General features: G+C 32.2%; 1 protein-coding gene across 2 annotated transcripts in view; it reads right to left on the bottom strand.

The window, feature by feature from the left end:
• Positions 1–17,113, bottom strand: part of LOC143198801 (uncharacterized) — a 116,114-nt gene that overhangs the window by 84,977 nt on the left and 14,024 nt on the right. The window contains exon 2 of one of the 2 annotated variants that reach the window (XM_076408298.1): positions 3,667–3,722. The exons of the other annotated variant lie outside the window; for it this stretch is intronic. The gene's annotated coding sequence lies outside the window, so the exon portion shown is untranslated. The remainder of the gene's footprint in view (positions 1–3,666; positions 3,723–17,113) is intronic. 2 annotated transcript variants of the gene reach the window in all.

The following is a 17,113-nucleotide window of genomic DNA, read 5'->3' as shown; positions in this document are numbered from 1 at the left end:
CGCACCCACAAACCAGATTGACCATTGATGCTTTGTTGTTTTACAAAGTCGCCGGTTAAATATACGAAATATTTCTCAAACGATCGGTAGGTAACAAACAAGCCGGCGGATGTTTTACTGTGTTGCAGCGTCTGAAATCATAATCACGTGCGCTGAAAATCCGAACAACGATATTCGGTTGTTTTAATTATGCGAACTATGTCTGACGGCCGATTATTGAGTTATTGAGAAACCAGCATCCTACTGGTAACCCAGAAAAAAATGGTTTCGATTACCACACAATACTATTAAAACCTTAACACATATCCATTGACGATACGGACATTGATTAATTCGCAGGTACCGAGATATGAATAACCCACAAATCGGTTCTCAGAGAATTTTAATTAGTAGCAAATTATGCGATTTATATAATCGAGAATGATTAATTATTCCAAAAAATATACGTTATATAATTCACCTTAATTTAGTAATATATCGTAATGGTTCAACATTCTCAAGATTCTAGCTAAAATATAAATACGATTTTAGGTTTTCACACATGAAATATATTATTGCCTTTATATATAACAGGTCAATTGAAAAGTCCCAGGCCTACACACAGCCTACTACAGGTGATACACTGATTATAGAGACCCTCCAACATTTCGATACCATTTTAGTAGTATAATTTGTCCTTTGCTCAGGCCTCAGTCCCGGGGCAATCACCCCCCCCCCCCATTCGACGAACATTTCTTCCCAGCAAGCATTCTTTTGAAATCTGAGAACAGGAAATAGTCACTGGGAGCCAGATCTGGAGAATACGGTCTATGAGGAAGCAATTCGAAGCCCAATTCATAGATTTTTGCCATCGTTTTTACTGACTTGTGACACGGTGCATTGTCTCGGTGAAGCAGCATTTTCTTTTTCTTCAAATGCGACCATTTTTCGGCGGTCTCGTCTTTCAAACGGTATGTAATAGTCGCTGTTGATAGTCCTTCAATTTTCAAGGTAGTCAATGAAAATTAGTGCATACGCATCCCAAAATACAAACGCCATAACCCTGCTAGCCGACTGTTGCGTTTTCCCACGCTTTGGAGAAGGTTCATCGAGTGCAATCCACTCGGATGACTGTCGATTGGACTTCGGAGTGAAATGATGGAGCCATGTTTCATCCATTGTCACATATCGACGCAAAAACTCGGGTTTATTACGCTTGATCATCTTCAAACACTACTACGAATCATCAACTCGTCGTTGTTTTTGGTCAAAAGTAAGCTAGCGCGGCACCCACTTTGCACAGAGCTTTCTCATACCCAAATATTAGTGAATTATATGATGTACACGTTCAGTTGATACCTTTAGAGTTATCTATTTCATCAAATTTCAATTTACGGTCATTCAAAATCATTTTGTGAATTTTTAAAATATTTTCGTCGGTAACAACCCCTCTTGGGCATCCGCTGCGTTCACCGTCTTCGGTGCTCATTTCTCCACGTCTAAACTTAGCATACCAATCCTTGATGGTTGATTTTCGGGGGGCAGTGTCCGGAAACTCAGCATCAAGCCAAGTTGTTGCTTCAACTGTATTTTTTCTCTTCAAAATGCAATATTTTATCAACAGGCGAAATTCCTTTTTATCTATTTTTTTCACAATAACAAAACTTCCTCACTCGAAATGCTATAATTCACAAACTAATGATCCGACAGCTGTCAAATTTATATACGCATCTTTTGAGGGTTAGGGCCAACTAGAAAAAATGGATTTAATTTTAGTAGCGCCATCTATGTGTCAGGTCGGGCACTTTTCAATTGACCTGTTAAATATTATGCTAGACGACCAACTTCTTATAGATGTCTTCACGATTTTTCCTACATATTCTATAGATAGGTAGATTGCTATAATAAATAATGAAAAAAATATATCGCTCTATATTATATACATTTTCTAGATTCAAAACTATTTTCCTATTATTTATAATTGCACAAAGTTTATAATACCATAAAAGTGTCATAATAGTTTTATCGCACCCTGTACATCGAAAATCTGATTTTATGAAGCGTCTTCTCTCTCACATGTGATTACCATTTCAGACAGTGTAAATGTGCGTACATGAAATAACATCTGGCCGGGTTACTAACTAAAGCACATTAATGTTCCCCATATTCTAGTTCTTAGTTAATATTTAATACGTCCCGATAAATTAAATTATGTATTACAATGTCAACTGCTACGAATAACTCTATAAATGGTAAATTGGTATGATTTATTTAGTCACATCTCTGGGATGAAATAAGAAAAGTTTGGAACATTTTGTAAATATTCATTATGCATAAAGACACATATGTATTTTTTGTAAATTAAAGATTACTGTTAAAAATTATGTAATTATTTATCTATGCTAGTGCAGCATAACAGGTTATTTTTATAAAACGGAAGTATTGCTCAGTCAGACCATGTACCATTGATCGGAACAAATGATAATCGGAAGAGGAAATGCCTGACGGTATAGTACTTTCTATTTATTAATTTTCTATATATTAATATGTAGATTTTCATGGATTTTTCATAACCCAAACAGTTCTGTATGTGTATGTTTTAGGTTTATTTCATTTGAATCATCGCCACGCAATATCACATCCTGTGGATATATAAAAACTAAAAATAACTACGGAATAAAATTATATCACATCAAACCGTCCATGTAGATCTAAAACTAGTAAAAATCATGGCAGCTGGGAAATATCCTTTACAACGGTACAGATTCGGAAAAATATTCTCGGTTAAGATGTAGTAAAAAATGTGAGAGCTAACTAAAATTAGTACAAAATCTATACCAGCTGTTAATTAGTATTATGGAAAATAGAAAAAAAAAAGTTTTTTAGGCAAGATAGCTTGTGGTACAATTGTATAATTTTGATACAATGGAATAACATAGTCAGAAGGTGCTATGACTGGCGAATACTAAGTATTGAGCTGCAGCCATGTACTATTCGATAATAGTAGTACCTCACTAATACAAGAACAATAAACTGTTATTTTAGGTTGAAAAATGTAAAAAACATCAAATTTAACAGTTAGGTTAGGTTGTTATAATAGATATTTTCACCAATGAATATCGTGCAAGCATTTAATATGTTTAGATTAGCGAAAAAAGATATATCTTAAATATACCCAGACCACATCTAATGTTTCCAATATAAATATTGACAATATTACATGTTACATGTTGAATTATGTACAGATTTATTTTCTTAGATCCCTCATATATTGAAAAAATCTCAAAAAGATTCTTGTGTTGCTTGATACAAATACTCAAGAAATAGGTACTATACGCAGAAAAGACGTTGATGTATAAACCATCTTTTGAAGATTTCTTATGCGGAATGGATGAAAAAATGCTAAAACAAATGACCGCAAACGCTGGCAAAAGAAAATTATGTAGGATGTTTTTTTAAAGAGTAATCCAATCCAATGATAAATTGTTTTTTTTTATTTGCATATTTTTTTAATTGATTTTTATTATCCTTAGAAAAATTGATTTCATTCATTGAATTTAAAAGTTCCAGTGTAAATATTATTCCAATATCAAATAGCGAGTAGGTTTATCATTAATGTATTGGGGTTATCACATACATAATTAATCGTACTTATTGATCCAGAAAATGGTGTTATCAACTACTTACTGACTGTCCAATCAATATAGAGTAAATGGGTGTAAAATTTTATCCATATATTATACCTGAAACAAAAAGAAACACGTGTTACAAAACGATTATTCAACAATAATATATTTATATTAGTGGTAAATTGTTAAACACTTGTAGTTAAAAAAAGCTTTAATTATTAAAGGGCTTTTAAAAGGGTATTAGATAATATATAAAAATATAGTTTTCTGATAGATAAAAACGCTCAAGGTCATTTTGTATCGCTATTTATTAGTTCCCTCTTTTATTTTCTTAATATAAAATAGTATTTCGAATAAATTAATAATTTTTGTATTAAAACCTTTTCAGAACTCTAGAGATATTATAATGCTGTTCTCTTTTGAGTTGGCAATCGTTGTGTAATTACTCGAAGCATTTCTTACTGTAGGTAAGTGGAGTTAGTGCAAAAATATCTTCGTGCTTATATATATATATATATATATATATATATATATATATATATATATATATATGTATATATATATATATATATAGTATAAGTATTTCAAGATGTAAGGGCACAAAAGAATGAATAAAGGTGCTCTAATTCAACACATTCCAGCTAGCAGAAATTCCTAGTACGTAGATTCCTAGCACAAGTATCACAGTTGCTCTGAACTAACAGAGTGTGAAATTATTTTCCCTTTTTAGACGAGGATCCACTATTTTCAATTTAGTAACTAATTTTATTACCTCACTAAACGTTAGTTGGTAAATTATGGTTAGTTGATGATATTCATTATAATTCCTTCAAAATTCAATATTTTCTGACTGAACAGTAGGAAATTATTCTGGATTTTTAATTTCAATGTGTTCGTTTTTCAATGTTTCAATGTTTTACTTGTTCGAAACCAAATAGTATTTTTAACTATCCTATAAAATCTTTATTATAACACACGATCTATTACAAGCTCCGCATTTATTATTTATTTTCATTGATGAAACTATTCTATCGACGAGTTATAACAAAAATAAACCAAACGAAAGCAGGAAATTCTGCTTGCGTGAACAAAGACATGCCATTATTGCCAACCTCATTACAGAAATTTTAGGTGTCAGTTTACTTCCTTATTAACTTGATTCCTCTACGCGTGATTGCGGTATATATAACACGTTCAATTTTTATAACTTATTTGTTAGAAGCCGCGATTTTGATTTTATTTGTTACATTTCTGTTACTATGCTATTAGTTGGTTGGTAATCACATAATAATTGTCGTGGGTAATTGATGAAACCTTTCAAATGACAATCAGGTTTGGGCTGATTAGAGCAATACAGAACCGTAATTATAAATATTTGACTTTGATAAACTATCATTTGAAATAAATAAAGCCATTTTGGTGTCATACATACAACAGATGGGAGGTAAATAATTCAAAATCTTGCAACAACATTTAAAAATCTAGTGTCCACGAAAGAAAATTCTTCCCTTACTGATTAATAGACTCGACTGAATTAGTTCTAATCTATTTACATAATCTAACACCGGACTATATTTTAAATAAAAATAGTTAATATACTGTATTTTTGTTTATATTTCAAATACACGATTTAACAATATTTTCCATTTTGTATTTTAATGTAGTTTTTTGTATTTTAAGACAGTAATAAAAAAAGTGCAAAGACAATAAAAATTGATGGAAAAGGTAAAAGTTACAATAGCATTCAATTGGGTTTTGTTGGTCATTATATTTATTAATAGTTAATTGCAGATATATTGCTGGTTGAGAAGGATATTCCATTAAAAACTCTTTGGATGTGTGGAAGGAAGCATTGTCAACCATAACACTTTCGGTTTGGATGAACTCGATAAGACATACAAAGGAAGTAATTGATAAATGGTGGAATCGTGAACATGTTTTAGACAGATTAGAAATTAACAGTTTAGTGGTTGAATTGGACAGTGAGTCGTAAAGTGAAAGTGACTGAAAGAAACTTTTAGGATATGTGATAATGCTGGAAATTCCTGTGTGCACCTATATGATTGTAATTGTTCAAAATTAAACATAAGCGTTAGGTTAGAACATATGAGGAGACAATGAATACTAACTGTTTTTTAGATATGGTAAATGCATTAGGCATAATTCAGTGATTAATTTGATCAAGAATGGTGTATACAGGTAGTAGCAGAAGAAATAAAAATACAGTGATACCAAGATGACTTGCCCAGTACACACCATCGAAGGAAACAAGAACTAAACGTAGAAATTAAATATGCTCTGGAATGAAAGTAAAATACGTTTCTCAGATATACAATTGTTAATTAGGTGGATTAGGCCTCCAGGGGGGATAATACTACATAAAAGAACGCACCTAGAAACTCTACCTCATGGGTGGTGTGGAAAAGAGTTAAAAGTAAACAAAACAAATCAAACCTACAAACTATTATACCTGTGTTCTTAATTGTAGTTTTAAGTCCTTCCATAATATATGTAGTAGATGTACTATAATGTTAAAATAAATTATATTTCATAACATTTTTGTTCAATTATTTTATTCAGATTAGAATTTTCTTGTATGTCAAAGCCAAACTGAACTTGTAATGTTTCGACGTCACAAATATCCACGACGCATTACTAAAAAAACTTTGAATAGACTATATATATAATATTTTCAAAGATCCTCCTATAAAAAATATGATCCTATACAAAGAAAATATGATTAGATTTTTTCAAATTTCTTTACTAAAATATACCCGCAAGGTCAGATAAGTGTTCTAATATAATTCATTAAGACAAAAGCGTTATCGATTAATTGGCACAAAAGAACTAGAACTAGATCAATAGACCAACTTGTATTGAGGATTTTTGTTCAGTTTTGACCTTTGATTTGTTGACCTTTTATCGCAAAACCTCGACATTCGCACATTTTTAATCATAGTCGCCAGCATTGCGAAATAATACAATTTTAACGATGGCTAAATAAGGATACATTTCTATATTGTTCTTATTTTGATCAATTGTGAGCATATATAGTAGATTTCGATGCAGATACGACCAAAACAAGTGAAAACACACAAGATTTATACCGAAATGTTTGACAATACATAATATACGCCATTCTAATAAGGTAAGAAATTATACTTCGTGTACAACATGTTACAAACTACAAGTTTAGGTATGTCTCTTATGCTAATGACAAGTCTTTAATTAAAGGTGGCTCCTGCTTATTGATGACATATATGAGATATTATGAGATAATAATAGTTTAGACGGGGTGAAATGAGCACCGAAGACGGTGAACGCAGTGGGCGCCCAAAAGAGGTTGTTACCGATGAAAACATTTAAAAAATCCACAAAAATATTTTGAATGACTGTAAATTGAAACTGAATGAAATAGCAGACACTCTAAATATATCAACTGAACGTGTACATCATATCATTCCCGAATGTTTGGGTATGAGAAAGCTGTGTGCAAAGTGGGTCGATATTATTTTTGTATTGTTTGGGATCTGCACCGACTTCAAAGTGATCAGTTAGTAGTAGTGAAGTAGTAGTTAGTAGTCGTAGCGAAAAAATATTGTAAATAGATAAATATAATATGATATAATATTATTATAGTTTATTCTATTACTATTATTTAAATGTTTTACTACATTTTACTGTTAGTTTTTCATACATTTATTCACGATTATCAATTTTCAACGGCAAACCTTATATATTCAGTTCGGACTCTATTAACTAATCGAAACCGAATTGAAATGCATGAGATGAGCTGTTGTTATGATAAAACGAAACAGTGATACATACCATTTACGTTAAAGGTGTCACATAAACTATTTAATTTTCATTGCAAGTCGAAAGGATTTTGTTATTTCAGTCAAAGTCCCGTCATATAAGTGAATATCAAGCATATACTTATTGCGTGATGAATTTATACAGTTTTGTTTGATGAATAAATATAGACTGCCGGTGGTACCTGTATAAATGTATAGTAAACATTTTATAAGGACCGTGAGTTTATTTGGACTGATGTTTTCGTAAATGCAAGGTTTTCTTTTCTAGTGGAGATTCCAAGTTGGAAATTTCTTGGATTTATTGTAATTGTATTGGACTAATGGACTAATGCAATCTCTCGGCTTCAAACACTATAAAAGCTAGTTTTAATTACATCTGTAAAGACGCGTATACTGCCTGCTGACATTCACTAGCATTCATAAGAAAAATAGATTGGAATGATCCAAAACACATAAAAATGACTGAAAATAAAACTGGAAAAATGTGTTATGTTTTGTTTGTTTTTTATTCTCTTCTTTTTTCCATTAAAAGGCCAAGGGGCTTCAGAAGAGGGCATTGTGTAGACTACTAAGCTTAGTGGCGGAGGCGTGATGATTTGGAGATGTTTTGGTGATAATAAGCCCGAGTATAGGACTAAAATGCAATACTGCTACTAACTTTTCAAACTATTTAGACTGAAGTGAATCAAGGCGATGCCTTTTCTAGGTGTTCTCAACTAGACCTGTAGAACTTGAATGAATTTGAACCCCTCGGTTTGCTTTATTTAAGGTGGCATGGATGTCACACTATTCTGAAAGCATATTGTGTCTGCCACTTACCTTCTCTTCTAACCAACAGCCAATTATAAAAGCTTTTCCATGTTCCAAATAAGACAGAAGTTAATACACCCAACAAAACGTGATCAAACACTCACCAACAATCTGCCAGAGACCCAAAATACTGCCATAAAGCTATAAAAATACGGATATTATAAAAACGGTACTTTGGGAAATTACTAAGATATTAGAATTTTATAAACATAAGTAAGAATTTTGCTCATTTATCTCTCTGACATCCTAAGAACTTTCTCCTATAGAATTAGTAAAGGATCAACTTGATAGAAAAATGAAGAATAATCGCCCTACGAGCTTAATACAATTGTGGTAATATTTACAAAGTAAAAATACTGGACACTGGACACAAACATATCAATAAGTTAATAAAAATAAGGAGTAAAATTTGCGAACAAACAATAAAAAATACAGATGGCCATTTTGAGAAGACAAAAATTTAACCAAAAATGTACTCAATATAATTAGTGTAATAAATCATACCATATTTGTTTTGTTGTCACTTTTTTAGCTACTTTATTGTTTCCACGCTCTCTAGTAATCTTTAGGTGGTAGAATAGAGCCTGTCAAATATTCAGCCGAAAATTTTACTTACGATATTTATAGATATGACTCTTAGAACAGAAATTAAATTAGTTATTTGTTATGGTAATCGCATGGGATGGTAGTGCAAGAAATCTAAATATGACATTATCATATGAATCGTTCCTTAAAGATCAATCACTTTATTTCATTTTCAAATAGTTCTATTTGCAAACAAAAGGCACTTGTTTTCGAAAGATAACGATCGCATAATGGACAGAGAAGCCCCGACTTACTGTCTTTTTAAATCGATCTGCTTGTCGAATATAAATGCGTTATGTCCTCAGTATGAATGTCGATCTTACAAAAAAACATCTCCAGCCATGTTATGTTTTATATTTAATTCGTATAACCATAACTGGAAAGTTATCTTGATGACTGCAGTTTAATGATGACATAGTTTGGTTTGTAAAGCTGAATGCAAATTTATATAATAAATATAACCTTGTTCTTAATATTAGTAACTTACAAGAGAATATATACGAGTTGTATTGGTTAACGGTTACTGGTCACGAGCTTATATACAACCCATCAACTATCATAAGAACTTTGTAACGAATTATACTCAATACAAAATATTAAGGTAAATAAGCTTTGAAATATGGAGAGTTTTCCTTCAAAACTACGGGAGTCACTATTTATATTTCGGGAATTGGCAACACTGTTGTCATATGAGTCCATCTGACCATTCCATCGTAAAGTCAGTATCAATCAACTTAATTTGACTTTTGGCTATCGTGTATCGCTGGTTTAGCGAGTTCAATCGTGGTCGTAGTTTGCCGTCCGACAAGTTTCGTGAAGGTCGTCCAAAATCGGCTGTTGTGCGAAAAGATTAAGCAAGATCGTCATATCACCTATTGTGAGATTGAGGTATCCCTAAGCATTACATCCACCAGCATATATGCGATTTTACATGAACACTTAGCTGTACGAAAGTTATGTTCGTGTTGGATCCCACACAGTTTGACAATCGCTCAAAAAAGGCTCGTGTCGATTGGTGCAAAGAAATACTTAAGAAATTCAATCGCAGTGCTTCGAAAGACGCTTATAAAATCGTGATAGGTGACGAATCATGGATATATTCGTATGAGCCCGAAAGTAAGCAGCAGTCGACTGTATGGATGTTCTAAGATGAACCAAATCCAACAAAAGTTGTTCGCGCACAAAGCACTTGGTAGAAAAGAATCGTAGAACAGTAAATTCTGATTGGTACACAACTATTTGTTTGTCAAAAGTCTTCGCTGAAATAAGGAAAACAAACAAGAGACGCCGGATTGTTCTTCATCATGACAATGCGAGCTCTTACACATCGACTCAAACAAGAGACTATTTGAGCACTCAAAACATCGAATTGATGAGTCATCCGCCGTACAGCTCTGATTTGGCACCAAATGACTTCTTTTTGTTCCCATCCGTGAAGAATAAGCTGCGTGGTCAACGATTTTCATCGCCCGAAGAAGCTATTGAAGCTTTTAAAAATCATGTTTTGAAGATACCTCATTCGGAATGGAATAAATACTTTGAAAATTGGTTTAAGCCTATGCAAAAGTGTATCGATCATCGTGGCGAGTACTTTGAAAAAAAAATAAATATATATATATTCGTAGCTTAACTATTTGTTTTTTCCTATTCCCGAAATATAAATAGTGATCCTCGTATTTTATTTTACGGGGAAAAAGGGGCAACTTGTGAACGGTTCAATGTCTAGAAAACATAAAAAAAAATTAACATACAGCTATTAAGCTGTATTTTCCAGTCTCTAGTCTATTTGTAGATCTTGTTGACTGTTACTTGTACTTTTTCTACAATCTTACACTGAGATATGTCTTTTACCATGATAACTGTGTCGTTGGAAAATGTTCCAAGTACTGTTTCTTTTGTTGTTAAGATATAAGCAGTGTAGAGCTGAAATAGGTTTCTAAGTGTTGAGTTAAAGTATACAAATAATTAAGTATAAGCGTTGAGAATGCCCTTTCATGTGAGACTCTATATTTTCTTTCGAAAAGATATGGTTCCAGCGGTCGACAGTATTATAGCGGTAGCAATTTGCTCATTTTGTAGATTCAAGTAAAGTTTTAAGCAACATCAGTCCCCCTTTGGTGATCATACACCCTGAACTGAGCCAGCAATCCACAAACTAGGTTTTTTTTCACAGAATGTCTGTTTCCCAATTGTTAATGTTTTATGGCCAAGAGTCTTTGAACACCTTCAGTCTACCTTTTGTGGTCTTACAACTTCAGCTGCAATGTTTTCCATGCATACCCAAATTCAGTTTTATATAACGTGATATTGTCACTTAATTACACTACAGTTAATTCACATTAATCTGTATTACAAAAGTTCATGTATTTTTAATTCAAAGAAGCCCTATGACAATTTCAGAGTTTTAAGAAGTGCTGAGTTTTAAGAAGTTGGTAAGCTCACATTGCATGGCCCTTTTAAAGTATTTTAATCCTTATCTGTAAAAAAATTTAAGTAAAAATGAACGACAGTATGAACAAATGAACAAATTTGTTGTGGTTTCTAGTTGATACTAACTAAAAGATATTCGCATCTCCTGCAGCACTAAGAAAAAGAATTTTATTTTTATAAATTTGCCTTTATTCAACAACATATTCTCATTCATATTCACATGTCATAAGTGGTATATTCAATCCAACACTCTCAGCTTGCTGTGTTTTATGTTTTCCAGAAAAGTGCTGATTTTAGGATAACAGAGCGTCCAGTACTATCAAGTTTAGACTCAGTTAAGATCCATCAAGCCACTGTCAACAATGTTTAATCAACATCATAATTATTGAAATTGTGAAGTAATGATATAAAAAGTATAATTTATATTTGACGTGAATATTTTAAGGATTGGATATGAATAATGATGGATATGACTGGTTAGAGAAATTTACTGAAAGTTGGTCTCTTTTTAGACAAGAAAACCATAACAATAATTTTGTCAACACTTTCCAACCCAACTTGTAATTAAACGAAATTGAGAAAAAAGTCGTTTTAACGATGATTCCGAATTTCTTGTTTACTTCGTATAAAAATATCATTTTATTATATTGCAAAATTTTATACGCCAATAAACATACAAAATGTTAATATGTAGCCGAAATCCTGGTTCGACATCAAAACAGATCGTAATGTCGATGAAAATCGCAGATGTCGCGCAGGAAGTGAGTCGCTCCACGCTCGATATCTATTCAGAAAGCATAATAAATCGACGTAATGATCGCTGGAAATACCCAAAAAATAACCGAACTAAATTATTTGCGGTTTATGAGCTTATGTTTATAAACTGAAAGAACAATCAACCGAGAAATGTACGTGAAACGGTTTTGTGATTCATCTCAGTTGACATCTTTTCGATTGATTTCACTTCGTAATTAGTCATTTACGGTTTATTCAGACGTAACACTCTCTAAATATTTACTTAATTTAATTTCGAAAATTATTTTGTTTATTTGTACGATTTGTATAGATGGAGCCGTCTGATGATGTTTGCTTTAAAAGTTATAGTGGCTTGGTTGCTTTGCCATCAGCTCTATAGACCAGATCTGGTTCCTAGTGATTACTAACTGTTATTCTTATTTGAATATGATTTTTTACCGGACTGCCTGTTGTAATTTTAATGCTGATTAAACGATTGGCAATTCTCTGTTGCTATCATTGCAGTGTAGTTTGCAAATATAGCAATAACCAGCCAAGTAATTAATATATTGGTAAATGTCCCAAAACACTGCTAGTTGAAAATCAGTAGTTATTATTTTGGAAAACATACTTAAAATAATTATACTGTTGATATATCAGGTGTGTCGGAAAGTCATTGCCGGTTTTTTTTCCAAAAAAAAACTACATAATTTTCAAGATAATGGAAAAAATTATTCATTCAAAATATTGGCCCTTTGATTCTATATATCTGGCCCATCTTTCAGGCAAATTATTGGATACCAGTCCAAAAAAAAACTGTTTGTTCTTTGAACAAACCCATTCATTGAGTCATTTTTTAACTTCTTCGAAATTGGCGAAGTGCTGCTTTGCAAGCGCGTATCCTATTAATGTAAAAAGTTGATAGTTTGAGGGGCAAGTTCTGGACAGTACGCCGGTGCGATAATATGTCCCATCCAAGTGCTTTCAATGCTTCCTTGTTAGGTTTTTCTTTATGATACGGCGGGTTGTCGTGCTGAAAATCGTATTACCGCCTCCGGGCCAATTTTCAACGTATTTCGGTCAAACACGTCACTCTGGTCCCACCAAAGATAGAGCGACCAGAACGATTTGGCCTTGGAGTCGATTGGACGACTTTGCCAGGTGATAATCGTCTGTGGAATGCTGCTTCAAAGGTATGAGTGGAAATAATTTCTGCATAAAATAGTGGCGAGTGATGAAATTCATTTTGAAAACTCTAATCGCAAAAATCATGGTTATTACCTGGCGAAGCCGGCCGATCGACTCCAAGACAAGAAAAGCTCTGTGTTTCGTGGGACCAGAGTGGCGTGGTGTATTAGGAACTATTGAAACCTGGTGAAGCAGTTGATAGTAATCACTACCGACAACAAATGATCAATTTCTATTTCATAAATTAATCAAAAAAAAAAACGATCAGAATTGGCCTGAAGACACTATAAGTATAAATTTATATACACTTAAATAGGTAAATAGCAACAAACTCTAATCATATCTCAATTGCATTTCTTTTATTTGTATAACATTTTTCTAACTTACGCATTTTACTAAATATTCATAAAAATTAAAGATTATCGTTTATTTAAATTTTCTATAATAACTACAAATCGATGTATGAGTTGCTATGCGTAATACACACTACTCAAGCTGTTGCCCAAAGATGTGTTTCAACGTGTTGGAAGTATAACAATGCGCGTGAAGAACGTTTTATAACTGAAAACTAGGGGGACGAACAGCTGCATCGTCGTCACGGAACTGAAAGCAAGCTATCGAGACGAAATGCTAACTTTACACCCGGACATTGTTCGATTATTGTTTTGTCTTGTTATTTAAAGTCAGTACAATCAAATTCAACGCTTTTAATCTCCATTAAACTAATATATAACTACTATTCGAACATATACTGAATGTTTTCGCTAAAATTCTTTCTGTTCATGTTGAAGCCTCACACAGGTTCACTTTTCAGTATACGTCATTTCGTCGGAGTATGAACAAACATTTCTTTAGTGCGTTAAAAATACTTTTTTATTTCAATTTGCAGAAAAAGATGGCTGAATGTTATCGAATGTTGCGTGAAGCTTATGAATCAATATGCGAATGCTGGTTTTGACGTTTTGAAAGTGGCGATCTTAATACCAAAGACAAAAAGAGCGTTCTATACAGCCAAAAAATTTAACTTCGAGGATTTGAAAGCATTACTCAATTAAACCATCAATGGGGATCGCAATTGATTACCATTGATGCGTTTGAGTTAAGCTCTGAGCGAAAATGACCGGAATATACAACATAACAATGTTATTCTTCAGTAGGACAATGCTCGACCAAATGTTACAAAACCGATGGAAACATACTTAAACATTAAAACGGAAGTGCTACCCCACCTACTGTATTCTCCAGTCCTTGCTTTCTTCTGATCACTACTTATTTCGACATATGAGTCGTAACTTGTTTGATCAGCGCTTCACTTATATGGGTTGATTCATGGATAGCCTCAAAATATACATCGTTCTTTCGAGATAGAATTTGTAAAGTGCCTGAAGGATGGGAAAAAGTAGCGGCTATCAGTGGATAATGAAATACATTGTAACGATTTTTCACGAAGCAAGAAGCAAGAAGAAAGCTTCAAATAAAAAACTGTTTAAATCTAATTTATAGCTCTAATATTTACAGCTTGCTTTTATATATTTGGAGTCATTTCCCAACTATAGATTTAGAAAAAAAAGAATAAAATTCAAAAATATCCAAGTAGTGTTACTTTGTAAGTTTGTTGATCTATAAATGGCATAGTTTATACATGTCACTACGTCTTACTCTAAACGCCTTCTTCGATCACAACGGTGATATTTGGTATCTAACTTCTCAATGTTTTTTATCTGATCATTCTCAATCCTTTTCTTGCAATAATCCTCTCTTGTCTTTTGGAATAATTTGTAATGGAAAATAATGTATTATAATATTGGTTTTATGCGTTCATTTTCCTTCATAAACCTCCTGTTTCATTGTTTCATTCATTTCATTCATTGTTATAAACATTACAGCGTTAAATTATTATAAACAATAGTAAACAGTTTTTTGTTATTTCATTCATTTCTGTTCATTTAATCATTTTTTGTATATATATGTCTCCTTTTTACCTACTAACTAGGGCTTGTCTTCATAATCACAAACATAATTTTTAGTAGGAGGACCATTGCGAGCAAAAATGCTGAGCAAAACATAGAATTTGAATACCTGGATATATTTCTAATACAAGCTGAAAAACTATTTTTCTATTAATTTCTTAACTAAATTTCTTGTAACATTCAAAAATTAATAATTCTTTAATATAAAAAACAAGGAACGAACGAAAGTTTCATTAACATTTAAATCGGCAATAATTTGTTTTGAGACCGACACATTTTAAAATGAACTATACAAGTCATCAATTTATTTTACAGCACTGTTAATTACCGTACTGATTAGTTACAATTCCTCACGTTCAGTGTAAGTTTTTATAATTGTGTTGACGATGAACCAACAGCTGCAAACAGAGAATGTTATTGACTTGGATTGGATTTTTTAAATACCAATAAATGTTTTCAGAATATTATAGTTGATTTTTTTTGTATTAAATATTCGTGAAAAAGTACTATTAATTGTAACTTTCTGTAATTTCAAAATTATAGTAAAAATTAGTATTGATTAAAATAATCTTTGTTCACATTCATGTCTCCATAGTTTCTTGAAGCCAGCTACGCAAGACATCAATTTGTTTCCCAGTCTTGTTAATTACGACACTAATTAGTTATAATTCTTGTAGTTGATGGTATGTCTATATAGTAATTGAGATCTAGTGGAACTATCAGCGACAGACAAAGGAAGCTCTTCACAGCGGAATATATTTATTTTGAAATACCGATGGCAGATGTACATTCAGAAACCTAATAGAAAAACATATTTTATCTGTGTGTATGATGGTTTCTTATTTTATACAAATATGTGGTAGGGTTTTTCTACTTTTATTATACTAGAAGATACTAGAATATACTAGAAGTGATAGTTAATTTTGAAGGACTTATTTCTATTAGAAATAACTGTTGTTTGACCGGAAAATTTTATTCCAAGCCATTTATCATCCATTGTTGTTTATAATCTCCTGTCATTCTTTAAATAAATGATTTGTGATGGGAAAACTGAATATTCTTCGACTTCTTCTTAACTGAAGTATGAGAGTGTTTCGCAAGTAGGTTATGTAGTTCCAACATAAACAGAAAAATCAAAATACATAATGCTTTCATTATCGATGATCAATATATTTTTAGGATATTTAAAATTTATGGGTATATCCCGAGCAATCCAATATATTGTAACCACGATATCCATTTAGGGCAGGTTTTTCTATGTATTTGGTGAAACATTTGGTAGGGTTGATTCATTGCGAACTTCTGCAAATTAGTCAGATGATGTGTGCAAGACACTACAGCTAACAAACAAATAGGAAGCATAGCTTTGGCAAGACCTTCTTGAATTTGGAATGGCGGCATATACATCAAACTTCGCCCAATCAGGCTACTCTTTGTTCCCATTAATTTAGACATAACTACTGATGTTACGGATTTAGTTTAAGACTGACTGATTTCGGTAAATTAGTCTATGATTCTGTTGCCTCAGAGTCCGCAAGATGATTTGTTGAAGACGTCCTTATGTTGTTTTAAACTTGTTATTTGTTATAGGAAGCAATGGAAAATAATTGTAAGATTAAGTTAGAAATAAATGTGAAATAAATTTGCTGAATAACGTTTAAAAAATAAGTTATACATCTAGTATAACTATTGAAAACGTCACGTTAGACCAAAAAGAAAACAGACCAGACTAAGAATTAAAGAATGATTGATCTAAAATGAAAGATATTGGTTTATCAGTCTATTATAAAGTTTATTTTGGGTTTATAGGGTTTAAATATGGGCTTGAACTAAAACATCATACTAACTAGTAATACAACCATGCTAAAAAAGTTTTACCAAAGGTTACTAAATCACAATAACGTAAAAGCAATACAGCTACTGGATGACAAGCAGAAAATCAAAAGATTGAAGCAAACCAAACCATGTGAAT

This window comes from Rhynchophorus ferrugineus, unplaced genomic scaffold (assembly GCF_030347505.1).
Source record: "Rhynchophorus ferrugineus isolate W39M unplaced genomic scaffold, kcgeb_rfMv2 rfM6, whole genome shotgun sequence".
Lineage (NCBI taxonomy): Eukaryota > Metazoa > Arthropoda > Insecta > Coleoptera > Curculionidae > Rhynchophorus > Rhynchophorus ferrugineus.
This window is presented reverse-complemented; position numbering and strand designations above follow the sequence as displayed.